Raw genomic sequence first — 16,353 nt, 5'->3', positions numbered from 1 at the left:
ACGGTGACGCCGACGGCAGAAATCCACTTTGGAGTGCCCACATAATTGCTATCGCAATAAAAGGGAACGGCAACAGATGCCACTCACTGTCTGAATCGGTGTAAGCAGAGCTTTAAAAGATTACTGCGCAAACCGGCACACTAGTGTAAGAAGCGCGCAGTCGTTTTCGGCGACGAGCACGTCGCGAACAAACTCGCTCGAAATGGTAAAAGCCGCGACGGCGTACAAAGAGCAATGGTAAACAACAAATTGATAACAGTGTTAATGCTTTGAAAACTGGTTACTGTCAAAAAGCAAACCATGTTGATCGCTAATAAAGTTTTAGAATAGGGGCCCCTAAAGTTTGGGGCCCCAAAGAGCTTTGCCGGTGTTAGCGTTGGGGCATGCAGGAATGAAGAGTTTTGGAATAGGCGTTTTGCGTTTACAGCGTCACTACGGCGTCAAAGAAAAGCTGTTATAAATATTAAAATAAAATATACAATTTTATGATAAGAAAAGTAATTTAGACTTTCGCGTTTTTGCCTTTAATTACAATTTAGAACTTATTCTATTAGCAGCATCCAACTTGTTGCGCTTAGCTTAACTTTACGCACCTTCACCCAGACAAGTCAATCCGTGATAGGCCTACGAGCCATGAAATCGACAATTGAATTCGGAATCAGCGGTGTATAATGAATCAATCTTCATTACACATGTTAGTTGAGAGAAAGCGATAACCGCAATCACTTCTTCTAGCTTACGAACTACCACGCATTACCACGAATCGGGCCCAGTTTTGTGCTAAATTAGAGCCGTCGCTTCGATGGGCGCCGCCATGTTTGTTGACGAAAACTTTTGGGGCAGCTTTTGGGGCTCCCGCTAAATCGATGAAATAGCGTGCCCGACGCAAAACCCAAACACAGTTTCCGCCTTGCGCATGCGCAGTGGCTTCGACGCTATTTCTTTGGGGCCCCAATACGTTTGAGGCCCCTATTCTAAAACTCTAATAATTGCTGGGGTTTTACGCGCCAAAACCACGATATGATTGGGAGGCATGACGCAGCGGGGGACTCCTAATTAAGTTGGGCCACCTCAGGTTCTTTAACGGGCACCTAAGTACACGGGTGTTCCTGCATTTCGCCTTGATCGAAATGCGGCCGCCATGGCCGGGAATGAAACCCGCGTCCTCGAGCCAGCAACACGACACCTCACAAGTTAAGCTAACACGGTGGGTGAAGTTCATGTGACGTGGTGCACTGATGTCATCGTGCCAAACATGTTTCGATATTACCAGAATGTTTATCTGCATCCATGACGTTACGGGGAAACCATCTAGAAGTGAAAGCACCAGAACCCACCTTTGGCTCGGGGTCTTGCTCCCATTCTTTTTTATACGCTCTCGCATACTTGGCCCACTTCCCCATGTTTGGATTCCAACCTATCGAAATGGATCTCAAATCTAAGCACGATAAAAAATTCCTCTAGCAGGAAAAGGAAAATGGCAGTAAAGCTTCGCGCCAGAAACGTGGAGTAGGTCGAAAGCTGTGCCCGGCGCTATAGTTCATCCGGAAGACATGGCCATGAGCACACCGGAGCCTGTCATCCACGCGCGCTTCCCTTCTTCCATGTCGGCGCCGACCCTATGTTACTGCTCTCCCTTCCTGAACATAGCCATGTTAGTACAGTATACTGTGAAAAACCCACTACTCCCAGGTTCATCCTGAGGCCCGGGGATCGTGTGCCGAACGGTCAAGCAGGGTGCAAGTTTAAGTGCATCAAAGGTACAAGCCACCAGCCCACACAACGGCGCAGAGAGGGAAGGAAAGGCGGGGGGGGGGGGGGGGGTCATTTCGCGCACGCCCGCACGCACAGCCACGCGGTCGGCTCAACCAGCTATAACACAGCCTTCGGGATTTGCTTCTACGCGATCAGAGCCACCTCTGGAGCTTGGATTAGGGCGCCACATATAGACCAAACATAGCCAAGGCGCAGATTTTCAGCAGCCCAAATACAGCCACACAGCCAACTCGTCCAAGTCGACGCCAAAAAAGTTTTGCCGTAGCCCAATTTGCCTATATATAGCCAAACCTGGCAACACTGCCCTCAGGTCGAACTTTGGCTTAGCAAGTTAAAACTAATTCATTATATAAATATTTCAACTTAATCGTCTTTATAACGAGGACGTTTGCTTAATTAAGGAAATATTTACGCTTAATTCAAGGTATGACGGAGATGCTTGTATAAGCAATTGATTATTAAGATTATTTATGTAAGTCGAATCTAATGTCAAGTAGGCCGAATTATTCTTGGTTGCGCTCCGTTGATTTAACCTTAGTTACTCTTGATTGACATAATAATTGAACATATATGATTGTTTGGTAGCCTTACAATTCTAATTACCCTGAATGTCTGTAACGCTTATTTGTAGCTCATGTTATCATAATAAGTATTTATTAAACTGAAATAATCTTATACCTCTTTTGTACTCACTATATTGCCATGCGTGTTTTATATCTTTCAGTGTCATCATTACCATATCGGGCGTCCATCCATTTTCGGACTGGTAGTTAAGTAGATCTTAAGCCTCAGTAGTCATACGTAGTCATAATTCATTCTCATATATACCTCCAAGCACCCCATGTAACCTATGTAGGCGGTGCATCATCGTGTCACATGTTACAGAGGGACGTACACAGTTCCGTGGGAAGTAGCACTAGAATACTCACGCATTAATATGCGCTAGTAGTACACCTATTAACTACCGGGCGTATGTTGGCACTTCCACGTTTTCAGTGCGCTTGCGTATCCAGCGCGCTTTGCTAGCAGCAGACGCTGAGCTGCAGGCTCCGCTCTTTGCGCAGCAGTCATGCGAGTTGGTGCCTCGCGGACAACTGTCTGTGGCAATGAAGGGAAAGCTAAGGAGGCAAAGCGCGCAAAAGTGAGAGCGTTTCTGAAAAGAGTCCCGCGTTTTAATCCATGTTGGTTTAGGCTGGGGATGAGAAAACAAACAGCTTATTAGCAACAGGTAATGAAGACACACCACTGGGTGTAAAAGTTTAGTTAATTTGCCGCTTGTCCCTTCCGCGTCTGGGTAAACGCGAAACCGCTGCACGTGGAAGCTGCGTCGATTCAGCGCCTGTTCTGAGGAACCAAGAGCACTGTCAAACGCTGCCGCACTACTTGGCGGGGTAACACAAGTGCAGCATCATCGCGCCCGTAGCTTTCCCTTCATTGCCACAGAAATCTGTCCGCGAGCATAATTCTAGCAGGCGCTTGCCTGTCGGCCAAGCCTGATTGTTCTGGCCGCCAATACATGACGCCACACGTGGCCGTGCTTCCCCTTGATGCCAATGGACCTTTCCAGAAATCGCAGCGCCGCGACTGCCCCTAGCGGATTGGCGCTAGGCACTCTGGGAAGGCGGAACGCCGCTGGCGTGTCGTCTGCTCGCCTCGTTTGCAGCTCGCGGAGGAGGAGGAGAAGAAAAGATTTATTTGACGGGATAAATCGTGTTGGTGGTGTGGGGCCCACTTGGTTCATGGGACCCATTCAAGCGGAGGCGGCTGCCCTCAGTCCAGGGCACCACAGGCATTTACCGCTCTGCACACCCTATCGACCAAACCGAGTTGTCAAGGCGGTCGCCGGCCAGCAGCTCCTCCCACCGCTCCACACTGGCTTGGTCTATAGGGGGCAGTCCGGGGATGGCCTGGCATGTCTAGATGGTGTGTAAAAGCATTGGCTTCTCAGAGCACCATGGGCAACGCGCGTAGTATGCCGTTGGGTGCATTTTGTTAGGAATGTGTAAGTTCAGGTACGTGCCAGTCTGGATTAAGCGCCAGCTGACAGCCTCCTCCTTTGTTAATTTTCTATGGGGAGGGGAGTATATCCGCCTGAGTGTCTTGTAGTAATTCGAAATGACCGCATAGTCGCACGGTACCAGGGTAGGCTCCACCAGGGCAGGATCATGGAGTGCTCGGTCTGTTGTGTATCCTCGAGCCACCCTGTCTGCCTCCCGGTTCCCTTCCAGCCCCATGTGACCTGGTGTCCATATGCGTCCAATGCTGGATGGGGGGATTTCGTGTACCTAAGGGGTCGGTAGGATCTGGAGTGCCAAGGAGAATACTCATTGCTGTTCGACCGACTCACCTATGCAGAAAATTTCGGCAGGCCGCATGGGAATCTGTAAGGATGTTCAGTGACAGTCTCTGGTTGTTGCCGTGGGCAATGGCTAAGGCGATGGCCGTTTCTTCAGCCTCCGTGATGGAGGTGCTGCGAATAGATGCACTGTTGATTTCGCGAAGATGATGGTCGACCACTGTGGCTACAGTGCCGTTGCGATTTCCATACACCACTGCATCTACATGTTGTGTTGATCCTATTTGAGTAGTCTTTACGAAGAGCTTCAACTCGAGCCTACCGTCGCCCATGATGACGTGGCGGGTCCACATTGCGGGGTATGGGGCTACTTTGTAATTGGCCCGGAGGTTGGGTGGAATACATTGGTGTTCAGCGATGTCTTGAAGGGGGCCCACATGCCCAAGGCGTCGCAGCAGGGTCCTTCCGGTGGTAGTCTGTGTGAGTAGGGAGAGTTGAGTGGCTAGCTGTGCTTCGCATAACTCTTCAAACGTGTTATGGACGCCAAGGCTTAAGAGTTTGTTGTTGGGGGTTTCTAGAGGGAGCTTAAATGCCACCTTGTACGCCCTTCGTAGCAAGGCGTCTACCTGGTCTTGTTCCCCTTTTGTGACATGCTGATAGGGGAGGTTGTAAGTCACTCTGCTGACAACGAGGCTGCGGACGAGTTTCATCGTATGCTCCTCTCGCATGCCGTGGCGATGGGTGGTGACGCGCGCAATCATACGAGCGAACTGTAGAGTGGTGGTGCGAAGGGTGGTAAGGGTGTGGTCGTTTTGACGGTTCGACAGCACCCACATGCCCAGGATGCGAACGAGAGATTTCTTCGGTATTTCTTGTCAGGCCAGTATAATGCGTACTTGATGGCCGGGGTCTTGGGTGCTGGGTTTGTTCCTCTTTCCGTGCCAGATGCCGATGAGCTCCGACTTCTCTGTGGAGCAGGCCAGGCCACATTCACGTACGTAGTCCTCCACGCAGGTGGCAGCTTGTTGCAGCTTGTCTTCTCTTTCTCTGAGGGAGCCCTGTGTGGTCCATAGCGTGATGTCATTCCTATAAAGCGCATGGTGGACTCCCTCAATTTGTTCGAGTTTCCATGCGAAGCCTGTCATAGCTACATTGAAAAGCAGCAGGGAGGTGACAGACCCCTGCGGGGTTCCTTTGTTGGGGACGCTTGGTGAGGCAGATTGAAGTGTGCCCAGCCCTATTGTCACAGTGCGACTGGAAAGAAAGATCTTGACGTATTCGTAGGTTTGATGGCCACAGTTGAGTTCAGCGAGTCCGTCGAGGACAGCCTGATGACTAACATTGTAAAAAGCGTCTTTTATGTCCAGGGTCAAGAGGATGTGCGCCCCGTGTTGGGGTACTGTCTCGATGACTTCCTCTTTGATTTGGAGAAGAACATCTTGGGTTGGATAAGCACGCTCGGAAACTAAACATGGGATTAGGAAGGAGTGAGTGGTCTTCTAAGTAGTTCTGGAGGCGGGTGGTAATCACTCCCACAAATTTTGCCAAGGCTCGAGGTCAAACAGATAGGTCGAAGATTCTCGATCTGAAGCGCCTTGCCTGGTTTCGCGATCAGAATAATGTCTGCATGTTTCCATTCGGGCGGAACTGTACCTTGTTCCCAGTGTGCATTGAGGAACGTTGTGAGGTCTTGTACTGCTGCATCGCTGAGATTCCTTATGAAGCCATAGTTGACATGATCAGCACCGAAAGTTGGGCGAGTTGGTAGCTATTCATCTTGAAACTGCAGCGCGCACACAAGAAACAAGACAATAAGGCAAAGGCAGCACCTGTCTGTTATCTTTGCCTTATTGTTCTCGTTTCTTGTGTGCGCGCTGCAGTTTCAAGATGATCAGCACCGGTGGCCGTGTTGCGAGTGCAGCTGCGGATAGCGGCATAGACCTCATCAACCATACTGGGGCTGTCGAGGGTGTGATTTGGGCGCCCCTGGTACGAACCCTGACAGGGAGAAGGAGTAGTGGGGCCGAAGCATTTGCATCGAATTTGCTCCAGTAGTTCATCTCCAGTAGTTCATCATAGGAGACACAATCTCTCCAATGCTATTCACTGCATGCTTAGAAGTATTCAAGCTCTTAGACTGGGAAGGCATAGGAGGGAGGATCGTCGGTGAATATCTCAGCAACCTTCGGTTTGCAGATGACATTTTCCTATTCAGCAACAATTTAGACGAATTACAACAAATGATTGAGGACCTTAATCGAGAAAGTGTAAGAATTGGGTTGAAGATGAATATGCTGAATATGCAGAAGACAAAGATAATGTTGAATAGCCTGGCCAGGGAACAAGAATTCATGATCGCCACTCAGCCTCTAGAGTCTGTAAAGGAGTACGTTTATCTAGGTAAATTACTCACAGGGGACCCTGATCATGAGAAAGAAATTTACGGAAGAATAAAATTGGGTTGGAGTGCATACGGCAGGCATTGCCAAATCTTGACTGGGAGCTTACCACTGTCGTTGAAAAGAAAAGTGTACAATCATTGCATTCTACCGGTGCTAACATATGGGGCAGAAGCTTGGAGGTTAACAAAGAAGTTCGAGAACAAGTTAAGGACCGCAAAAATAGCAATGGAACGAAACATCTTAGGAGTAACGTTAAGAGACAGGAAGAGAGCGGTGTGGATCAGAGAACAAAGGGGGTAGACGATATTCTAGTTGACATTAAGCGGAAGAAATGGAGCTGGGCAGGCCATGTAATGCGTAGGATGGATAACCGGTGGACCATTCGGGTTACAGAATGAATACCAAGAGAAGGGAAGCGCAGTCGAGGACGGCAGAAAACAAGGTGGGATGATGAAGTTAGGAAATTCGCAGGCGCAAGTTGGAATACGCTAGCGCAAGACAGGGGTAATTGGAGATCGCAGGGAGAGGCCTTCGTCCTGCAGTGGACATAAATATAGGCTGCTGCTGCTGCTGCTGCTGATGATAATGATGATTATGATGATGATGATGATTATGATGATGGGGAGTTTTAGAATAGGGGCCCCAAACGTTTTGGTGCCCCAAAGAAATAGCGTCGACGCCACTGCGCGTGCGCGAGACGCAAACTGCGTTTGGGTTTTGAGTTGACCATGCTATTTCACTGATTTAGCGGGACCGCTAAAAGGTCGCCAAAAGCTTTGCGTCAACAAACATGGCGGCACCCGTCGAAGCGACGGCTCTAACCGAGCACCAAACTGGGCTCGATTCGTGGAAATGCGTGAAGTTCGTAAGCTAGGAGAAATGACTGCGGTCATCGCTTTCTCTCAACTAACATGTGTAATCAAGATTGATTCATTAGACGCCGCTGATTCCGAATTTGATCGTCTATTTCATGGCTCGTAGGCCTAACGTGGATTAGCTTGGCTGGTGAAGGCACGCAAAGATGCTTACTCAAAAGTAAGCGCAACAAATCGCTTGCTGCTAATAAAATAACCTGTAAAATATAATTAAATAATTAAATAACCTGTAAATATAATCATTGCTTGCACTCTAAAAAGCCTCCGCAAAGTACAGGCCATGCGCTACTGTGTTTCCTAAGGACCACCGTGTACGTTATGCCACGCGAAAGAAAAAATTGACATCCACCCGAATGTTGCACGAAGATACAAAGAAAACGCGCATGAGTTTCTCAGTAACAAAGCTGCGTAAGAGAAAAAAAAATTGGCCGTGGTTTAGCTCTGGTTAAACCTAGTCGAGTAGCGATACCCCCGGCTGCGCTCATCAAAGGTCGGCGCTGTAGGTTCATCGAGGCTAAGCGAGCCCGTCTAGCGGCATTGCTTCCACGGCGTTTGGCCAACCGTTCGGCACGTTCCTCCTTGAGTCTCTTCAGCGCGCTGTCTCCTCTTCACTTCTACGGCAATCCTTGGCCTCCTTAAGGCTGGCCGACTTGTCATCGTCCATACTGCGGCCTCAACTATGGATGCGGCGACGCGAGCTCTCCCCTCCTATACTCCCGGTTATCACAGCTGTGGTGCGTGGGGTGTGACGTCATACAGAAGGCGCAACGAGCGCCCAACGGCTAACACCCCTCTATTTTTCAAAGGTAGCACAAACTCCTCTGCGCGCCGTTTCCTCCTCGCCCCTCCCCCTCGGCCGCCATTAGTGAGCGAAGCGCGCGGCCGCTACCGCCCGCTTCATTTCGTATCGCATACGGCGCATTGAAGCGCTTGCTTGAAACGCGCGTGTTCTGGACGCATTTTCACGAGGCTGTTCGCACGTAAGATATCTACGTAAGATATGTAATACCTTCAATTATGAGTAGAATCTGCGTCGCTCAGACGAGGAAAACGAAAGGTAGAAGTTAAACGTCTTTAGCATAGTCTTAAGTCTTTAGCATAGTCTTAAGCATAGCCTTTACTACTGCTGATTGTTTTTTGCAATCGAATCATGTTCTGTTCACCATTTACGAAACCAAATAGCTACATCAAACTATGCACACACAACACGGCGGAGACATTTATGCGCTAAATACCCTCAACGTGTTTTTTTCTCCAAATTCATCCGCGCGCTTTTCTTCCCCCCTCAGTTTTATGCCTTGGTTCCCGGGTGTGTGCGCGTGTTTTCTGCGTTTTGTTGTTTAATTGGCGACTATTCTATTACGCTCATTTTTGAGAAGTCATGCTGGTATTCATATTGCCAAAATGTGCCCTTTTGTTCGCCGCAAAGCATAAACCGCGACCTTGTTTTTTTAGTTCACCATCAGTCGTTGGCTGACGGTGTACTGGCGAACGCACCCACCAGGCCGCGTTCATCACTTGATGGGTGAGAACAGCGATCAGAATCTCCCTCAGTAATGGCGCCTCCAAATGCCAAGAACGTTTTAATATTTTCAATGAACAGGCATTTATACATAGTTGAAACAAATAAACCCGATTATTTTAGCGAATAAAGATCCCTCTTTCTCGTTCACAAGTTTCCAAATATGATAACACATTGAAACAAAGCAATCACTGCACATTGCATCTTCTGCATCTTCGCGCATTTGTAAGTGTATACATAAAGATAAAGACACTCTTTCACAACACAAATATATTCATAATAAGACGAAACATTCAAACAAAAATTATTACACATAACATCAGCATTAAAGATAAGATCAGCTTTATGAATTCCTGATACATAGATAATAAGATGAAGACATTACATACTTGCACATTATTACAGTGAAAACTCGAAACAAAGTTATTGCACGTTTCTAACGGCGTCCCTCATCACAATAATGCTACTACACATTTTTGAAGCCAGTCGCATACGGTGGAGCCATATCACCCGCCTTTTGAGGTCTCGTTTGCCACGAGGAACCGCAATTAGCTTGCCCCCCTTGGCAATGCTATTCGAACATCCAACAACACAGCAAGTCGGCATCGGTCTGCAGCCGAGCGCGTCTTTAAAAATGTAAAAAGCCTACGCTCACGCACAGCGCACATGTGTCCAATGTTTCCACGCTCACTAATGGCGCCGTTTTCCCGCGATAAGGAAAGCCGCGCGGGTCATTCGTCACGTGTCAAGCCTCGTCCAATGGGAGAGAGGAAAACGGCGAAGAAGTCAGGAAAGGGGTAGAGGGCGGGGAGGAAATTCTCCTTTCCTATTTGAACAATGGTTTGCGCTACCTTTGGAACATACAGGGACCTTACCAACGGCTGGAGCGTAGGCCACACGGCAACCGCGACGAGCCGAGTTGCTGGAGAATCGAGGGCCGTGATGTAACGTCACAGTGCGGCCACGGCTCAGTGTGCGGCGACGGCGAAGAGGCGAACACCTGGCGTAACGTAGCTATCGCTACAAAAAAATTTAGAACCTTTCCCGGGGCACGCGAAGGTTGTCGTACCCTAAAAATTGTGTGTTGCGTTCCCTGGCCTCGTGGTTGGCTGCCCTTCGTTGACGCTGGCCTTCGGTAAGACGGCCTTTCAACGTGGGAACCACTGCCTCCCACTGTAACCGAACCTGGGCTTGGGCTGCCTTGAACGCAGGATCCGCACGGCGAGCGCAAGCCTGCTACCGGCGACGTTGACTGCGTCTCTCGTGGAAAGGCCGCCGACATAACAACGCGGGCCTTCCCATCTGTTTGCCGAGCTAGCACATAAAAGGTGACTCGACGCAACGCGCGCGAGGCCCTCTTCGGCCCTTGCCCTTGCCCCGACGCACGCCCCGCTCCTGATTGGGTGCTCCTGTCAAGTGGTACTGGCGCGCGCCTCAGGTGTTTCACCAGTGGTCTATTCTTAGCCTTTTTCCCGCTGTTTTCCTTCAATTGCGCGGGACGGTTTCTTGCCCCCCCCCCCTTTTTTTTAGGCAGCGAAGCTGTTTAAACCAGCCGCAACTTGTGGTTCGTGGCGCATATGAAGAAACTACCAAGAAATAAAGAAAAATTGGCTGTGGCTTAACTCAGTTATGCCTGGGTGTGCGTAGCGAGTGGTACGGTTAATCTGATCGTGTAGCTTGGTTCTCTCTACGGTTATATCTTTATTGTTTAGCTTCGTACGTCTGAGTGTTGAGGTTTGGCTGTTACCTCTCGTTAAATTATGGTTACATTATAGACTAGACTTTTTTCAAGTGTAACTCATTTATTTTGAAAGTCTTCGTCTTGTTGTTTCTCAATTGCCACATAGACCGCCCGGTGGTCGGTAAGACGGGAGGATAAGGGGTTGTCGTCCAGTGACTTGAACACGTTTTGGGTGCTATAATCATCTGAATCAACTCGCCTGAACGCTTCGTACTTACGACGCTTCTCGAGGCATGTGGCTCTTCTTACTCCGTCTCCTCGGCTCGCAGCCTCCTCTTGGTTTCGTTCCGATGACGAAGCCTGGCTTCTTTTTAGTCTCTCCGACTCACTTTCCATATTGTCCGAGGAATCCCACCGAGCCGCCCCTTCTATATATACGATGCAACGGCGGCTCCTCTGTTGCAACGCGGTTTCACCGGCTCCTCCTCTGACGTCATGCCAGATGCAAGCGGCGAAAGCAACAGCGGCGGCGGCGGCGGCGCGTCTCCGCGCCGTGGTAACCCGAGCAAACGATGCCAGATGGCGCGGAGAGCGGTGCTGCCAGCTGCGGTGGTTGCTATTCAACGGCTCAGCTCGCGGTGCGGCCACCGGCCACATCAAAACGGCGAGAATGCGGCCAATGTAGCTCTCGCTGCAAAATAAATTTTCTTGCAGAGGCGGGATGCGAGCCCGCGTACCCCCGGTCCCTAAGCGAGCGTCGTAACCACTAGGCTGTAAAGCCACGCTTGCAGAACATGCATTTATGCGAACTATATGACTGCGTTCGAGCGTCGTCGTCTTCGTCCACAGCTGGCGCGTTCGTACGCTCGTGCTCTGCGACGTGAAGAGGTTTTGCGTGCTATGAGTGCGAGAGAGAGACGCATTCACGGAGCGGGTCTCCTGGAACGCGGTGTCGGTGTTTCAAGCTGCGCTATGCAACGCGCAGTGACGGCTGTAAGCCCGAGACGTGCGAAAAGAAATTATCATCGTGAGTAATAAGATGAAATGTTCGCGAGGGCACTTCCAGAAAATGCTTGGCTACGATCGCCCAGCTTCGCTGTTTCAAGCATTGCGCGGCCGAGTGCGAGGTTAAGCGTTTTTTTTTTTTGTTTTGTTTTGCGGTCGCACCTACAACCGCCTCGACACTTGTGACGCAATACAAGCTTCGCTTGAAAATTCGTCCTGGTCTGGGATTCAAACCCGGGACCAACGCCTTGCCGGGGCAGTCGGTCTACCATCTGAGCTCCCCCACATACGGGTGAATGCCAGTCGTTTTTCATCTCTTGAACCTTCCTCAGCCTAGTATAATGCCACAGAACTGATTTGCCATCATACCTCACATTAGTCGTGGTCTTGCGCTCGCGTTTGTAGAAATAAAACAATGGGTATGCCAAACCGTGGAAGTTTTCAAAACAGTTCCTGACCTTTAGCTCTAATGAAAGTTGACAGCATCTTGATCTACACCATTATGCCATCACGGACAACGAAAGCCACTGGTAAAATGTACTTTGAATATTGGCAAATAACATAAAATCAAGTACCCACTACAAAGATGCAAGTAAGCGATGTCTCTACCAACTCATCTTTCTTCTTGGAGAGTGGTTTCCACGATAAGGAACGGAGATGAGGAGAGGATTAGTTTCATAAAGTACCAGGGGACGCCGCCATGATCAGCTAAGAGGGGCCATTTTAATAAACATTAAACGGGGGTTTTCACATTCGTAACATGCTAGTCAGTAATAACGATTAACTCGAAAAGAAAATTTGACTCTGAGCTTATCTTCGTGCCCGAGGAATATTTATAAACAAAAGGATGCTGTGCACGATACTTTGTTTTATTTCGTTTTCAGCGTCGCCCGTGTTTCAGGGCGATATTAGGTTGGGCAACCTCGGCTATGTGACGCATAAACGTTTAAAAATTAACTGCTTTAAAGAACTCTTGCGTTAGTGTCCACGGTAGTTCTATGTAGTGTAATCAGCCAGCCAGGGTGTAATAGGCAAATAGGCGGATTTCTTTTGCTGTCGTCTTCCTTGCGTCAAACAGTCGCGTCTTTTGTGATCGATCTTATACAACAATATGTTCGATGGGGATAAAATGGACTCAAAGTTTGCGCTAACGTCATCGTCAGCGCTATTGTGATGAACCAGCCTGGAGAGCATATGCGTCCGTTCGCGTCTCGCGTGGCTACAACACTCTTCAACACAGCCAGGTGGGGTAGGGGTTAGGGAAGCACGCGTTACCCGTGGCACTGACCACATCCTAGGTCCCGTGTAAGAAAACCATCATGGTGAGAACTTGCGTGCGTGACCTCACGCACAAGTTATCTATGTTAACGTCATAGCGTTAAGGGCGCCGTGTCGCAGAAAAATCCGGCGTCGGCGTCGTTGTTGGCGTGGGCTCACCGACGTCGTTGGCGGGAATAATCATCTCGACCCACCCCAACCGGGCAGGCCCTGAGCGTGGCGCAAGGTGTTAGTGAACAAACTTCTCAAATTAAGCTCCGTCACAAAAATCGTAAAGTACGAGTAAACCACAACGTACACACTTGATAGCGTCGGATTGTTATTTGAATATACGAGAAAAACGCCTGTGAAGCAGCCAGGGATCTTTGAATGCGATCGCGTTCCACTCTTAAAGGGGAAGCTTAAGCGTACTCCAAATTTTTAGGACAACGTTACGGCGTGCCTCATATTGATATCGCGGATCTAGCACGTAAAACCCCCCATTTTTTTTTTAGGAATGGCACCTCGCGTTCTCAGTGGAACAATTCTTAATTGTTATGCATGTACAGAGAGAATAATTGTATTACCGTGTCTCGAATACTACTACTCTTTGGAAATTTAGAAATCCATGTAGTAATCTTCGTTCTCGAGGTACCGAAACAATCGTGAGCGTCAGGCATTTTTCTAATAGTTTTGGCAGTTGCATAGCATAAACGTAGGCCCTAAAGCCCCACAACTCCATAAGGGTACATTGAATTACCTGTCAAAATGTCCTTTTGTCATTCTGCCAAGTGGGTCAACGTTTGCGTAACTCTCTAATGGAATCTTTGGCTTGCTCTTTCGGAGCGCTGTAGACCGCTCTCGCGAGCGGCGTTGTCTTCGACTGGTTCTTGTCGATCGCTCTCCGCCATCTTCGAGCACTCTCAGGCGCTCCGCGAGCCCCGTCGTTGGAGCAGACGTCGAGATCAAGAGCGTTTCCAGCAACGTAATCACATCACAGCGGGTCCACCGTAACCTAGGCAACCTAGGCTATTGCATGCTGGCGTCACAACGAACGCTCGTCCAACCCACGCCTCTGCCGGTTTCTCCGGCAGCGCCGGGAGCTTTGTACAGGCGAAGCATCGGACGTTGGCAGTAGTCACGTGGTTTCGCATCTGCCATTTCCTCCTCCGAGAGCGACCACACGTTCGGCTTGTGCGCTTCTCCTTTACCTCTGAGTTCGGGGAATGCCGGATCTGCCCGACTATGATTCGAGGGATGGAGGAGACCAGTCGAAGATACCATAAGAAATTATTCTCCAACTAGTTCACCAACTAGCTCATTCGGAATTTTACAGTAACTTCTACGAAGTCACGAACCCCACGGTGAAGTCATATCGTATACAACACGAATAAAGCGTTTCCACAGTTTCAAACATGAATTCTGAAAAAACCGTTGTTTTTTGAATCTATAGCCGAGCAGCCGCTAGTAAAGGCACGACTTGCATGGGTAGTCTTTCCCTGGCTACGTTCAGGGTTTACCTAAATGAGAGCTCAAACTCCTAAACGGGTGTCACACGGGCAATTTTCACCACAACTGAGCATGATCTAATGGAAATATGACGACCGCAATAGGCTGCCTCTCATAGTTTACGCAACTGATGTAGTAGCAATCAAGAAATTTGATGCCGACTCGGTTTCATCGCGATTACAAGTGCACCGTGTGACCCCAGCATCAGATCGCGTACCCAGGAGAATGCTTGCCACAGACAGGTTCACTTACTCGTCTCCCATTTGCGATCGTGGTTGTTGGTAGTTCCTGAAGATCTGCGATGCGCCTCCTAGTAGCTAGCCGTTCGTGTTCTATTCGTCGTCAACACGTGACATGCGCACCACGCTCTTGCTCCTTTCAGCCTGGTGCTTGCCCACTACGGGGGGACTGTCAAAGAAGCCTGGGGTTAAAGGGTGGAAAGGAGGTAAAAGCTACAAAGACTCGTTGAGGGGCAAATTGTACAAAAAATGGTGATAGTCACTTTAGCATACGCTAAGGAGGACGTAGGCGAAAGCGTGCCCAGTCACGAGACAATGACGCATCAGTTTACATTGTCATTTAATGCGTTGTTAATTCCTATTACTTTTTTCGACAATCGTGGTTTGGAGTGCCTTAAATAACTCTACCTGATTAGTCGTGCCTTAATACACTTCGCCTTAACACCACAGGTAGTGGGTTTGACTCTCGTCCGTCACAATGTCCTATTGGAATCCAACTTGGATACATTGCCTGTTCGCCCACATCTCTATGTTGGGTCGTGGGTTTCGAGTGCCTTAAATAACTTCTCCTTAATTAACACCAAAGGTAGTGGGTTCGACTCTCGAATTTCACGATGTTAATTGGAATCCAACTAGGAGATAACGCCGGTTGCCCATATCTACAATGGGTATGACTCCCACCAAATGACGTGGGTTCCAGTGTCTTAATTAACTTAACCATCTGACTGTGCCTTAATTCACTTAGCCTTAATTAACAACCAAACTTAGTGGGTTCGAATGTCAAACTTCACAATGCCAACTGGAATCCAACTTGGAGATATGGCCAGTTCGCCATGTCTCCAAGTTGCTTCGACTCCCCAAAGGTCGTGGGTTCGGGTGCCTTAATAACTTCAGTCTTAATTAGCTGTACCTTAATTAGCGTTGCCCTAATTTACACCACAGGTCGTGCTGATGCTTCTTCTTCGCCTCAGCTTCATAGTTTCTTTTAAAGCAACTGATGGTCTAATTCATCCTAATGAACACGAAAGTCGTGGGTCGGCTCTCACCAAAGGTCGAGGGTTCCACACCACCAAAGGTCCCGGGTCTTAACTTTATTCGCCCTAATGAACCGCAGGAAGTAGGTTCGACTTCCAGTAAAGGTCGAGTGTTCGACTCCCTATGAATTTTGGTGCCATAGTGCCGCATAGCGTAACAAAGGACGGCGTAACGCCGGACATCGGATTTATCGTCCCATAAGCCACCTAAGCCTTCCGCCTATAAAAAATGGAGTACGCTAATCTCGTCTTAAGAGTGGAAACGCAATAGCGTTATCGGTGCCGTTGACGGCGACACCGATACCGAATTTTCTGCGACGCGGGGTCTGATAGAAAAACAAAGGCGGGCCGATCCCTGCGGCAGTGCAGGGCAGAGCAATGGCTCATACCTCCCGTAAGGCAGAGGCTACAAGCAGTGATTCATCAATGCGTCTTAGCCCTGTTAGCAAGGAAAGCGGGGTATGTCTTTCAAGTTCCACGTAACAGAATTATGTTCTCTCGTATGTTCAAATTACAGTCCGAAGCTATCATGTCTGTAGGCTGTGAGTAAGTCAGACTTTACGAATTTTCTTACGCATTTTACATTGAGAAATTCAATTAGTTCGGTAACGCTTGCGCGTCACGCGGAGAGCCTGCGTGGCTGTGGTTCGGGGTGACTTTTTCTTTTTTGGACGGACGACGCCACCGGCGGCAAACGCCGACAACGGATTTTCTTCGACACGGGGCCCTTAAAGCTATCTCGGTGGAACTAGGGCGA

The sequence above is a fragment of the Dermacentor silvarum genome, chromosome 7 (genome assembly GCF_013339745.2).
Source record: "Dermacentor silvarum isolate Dsil-2018 chromosome 7, BIME_Dsil_1.4, whole genome shotgun sequence".
NCBI classification, from domain to species: domain Eukaryota; kingdom Metazoa; phylum Arthropoda; class Arachnida; order Ixodida; family Ixodidae; genus Dermacentor; species Dermacentor silvarum.
This window is presented reverse-complemented; position numbering follows the sequence as displayed.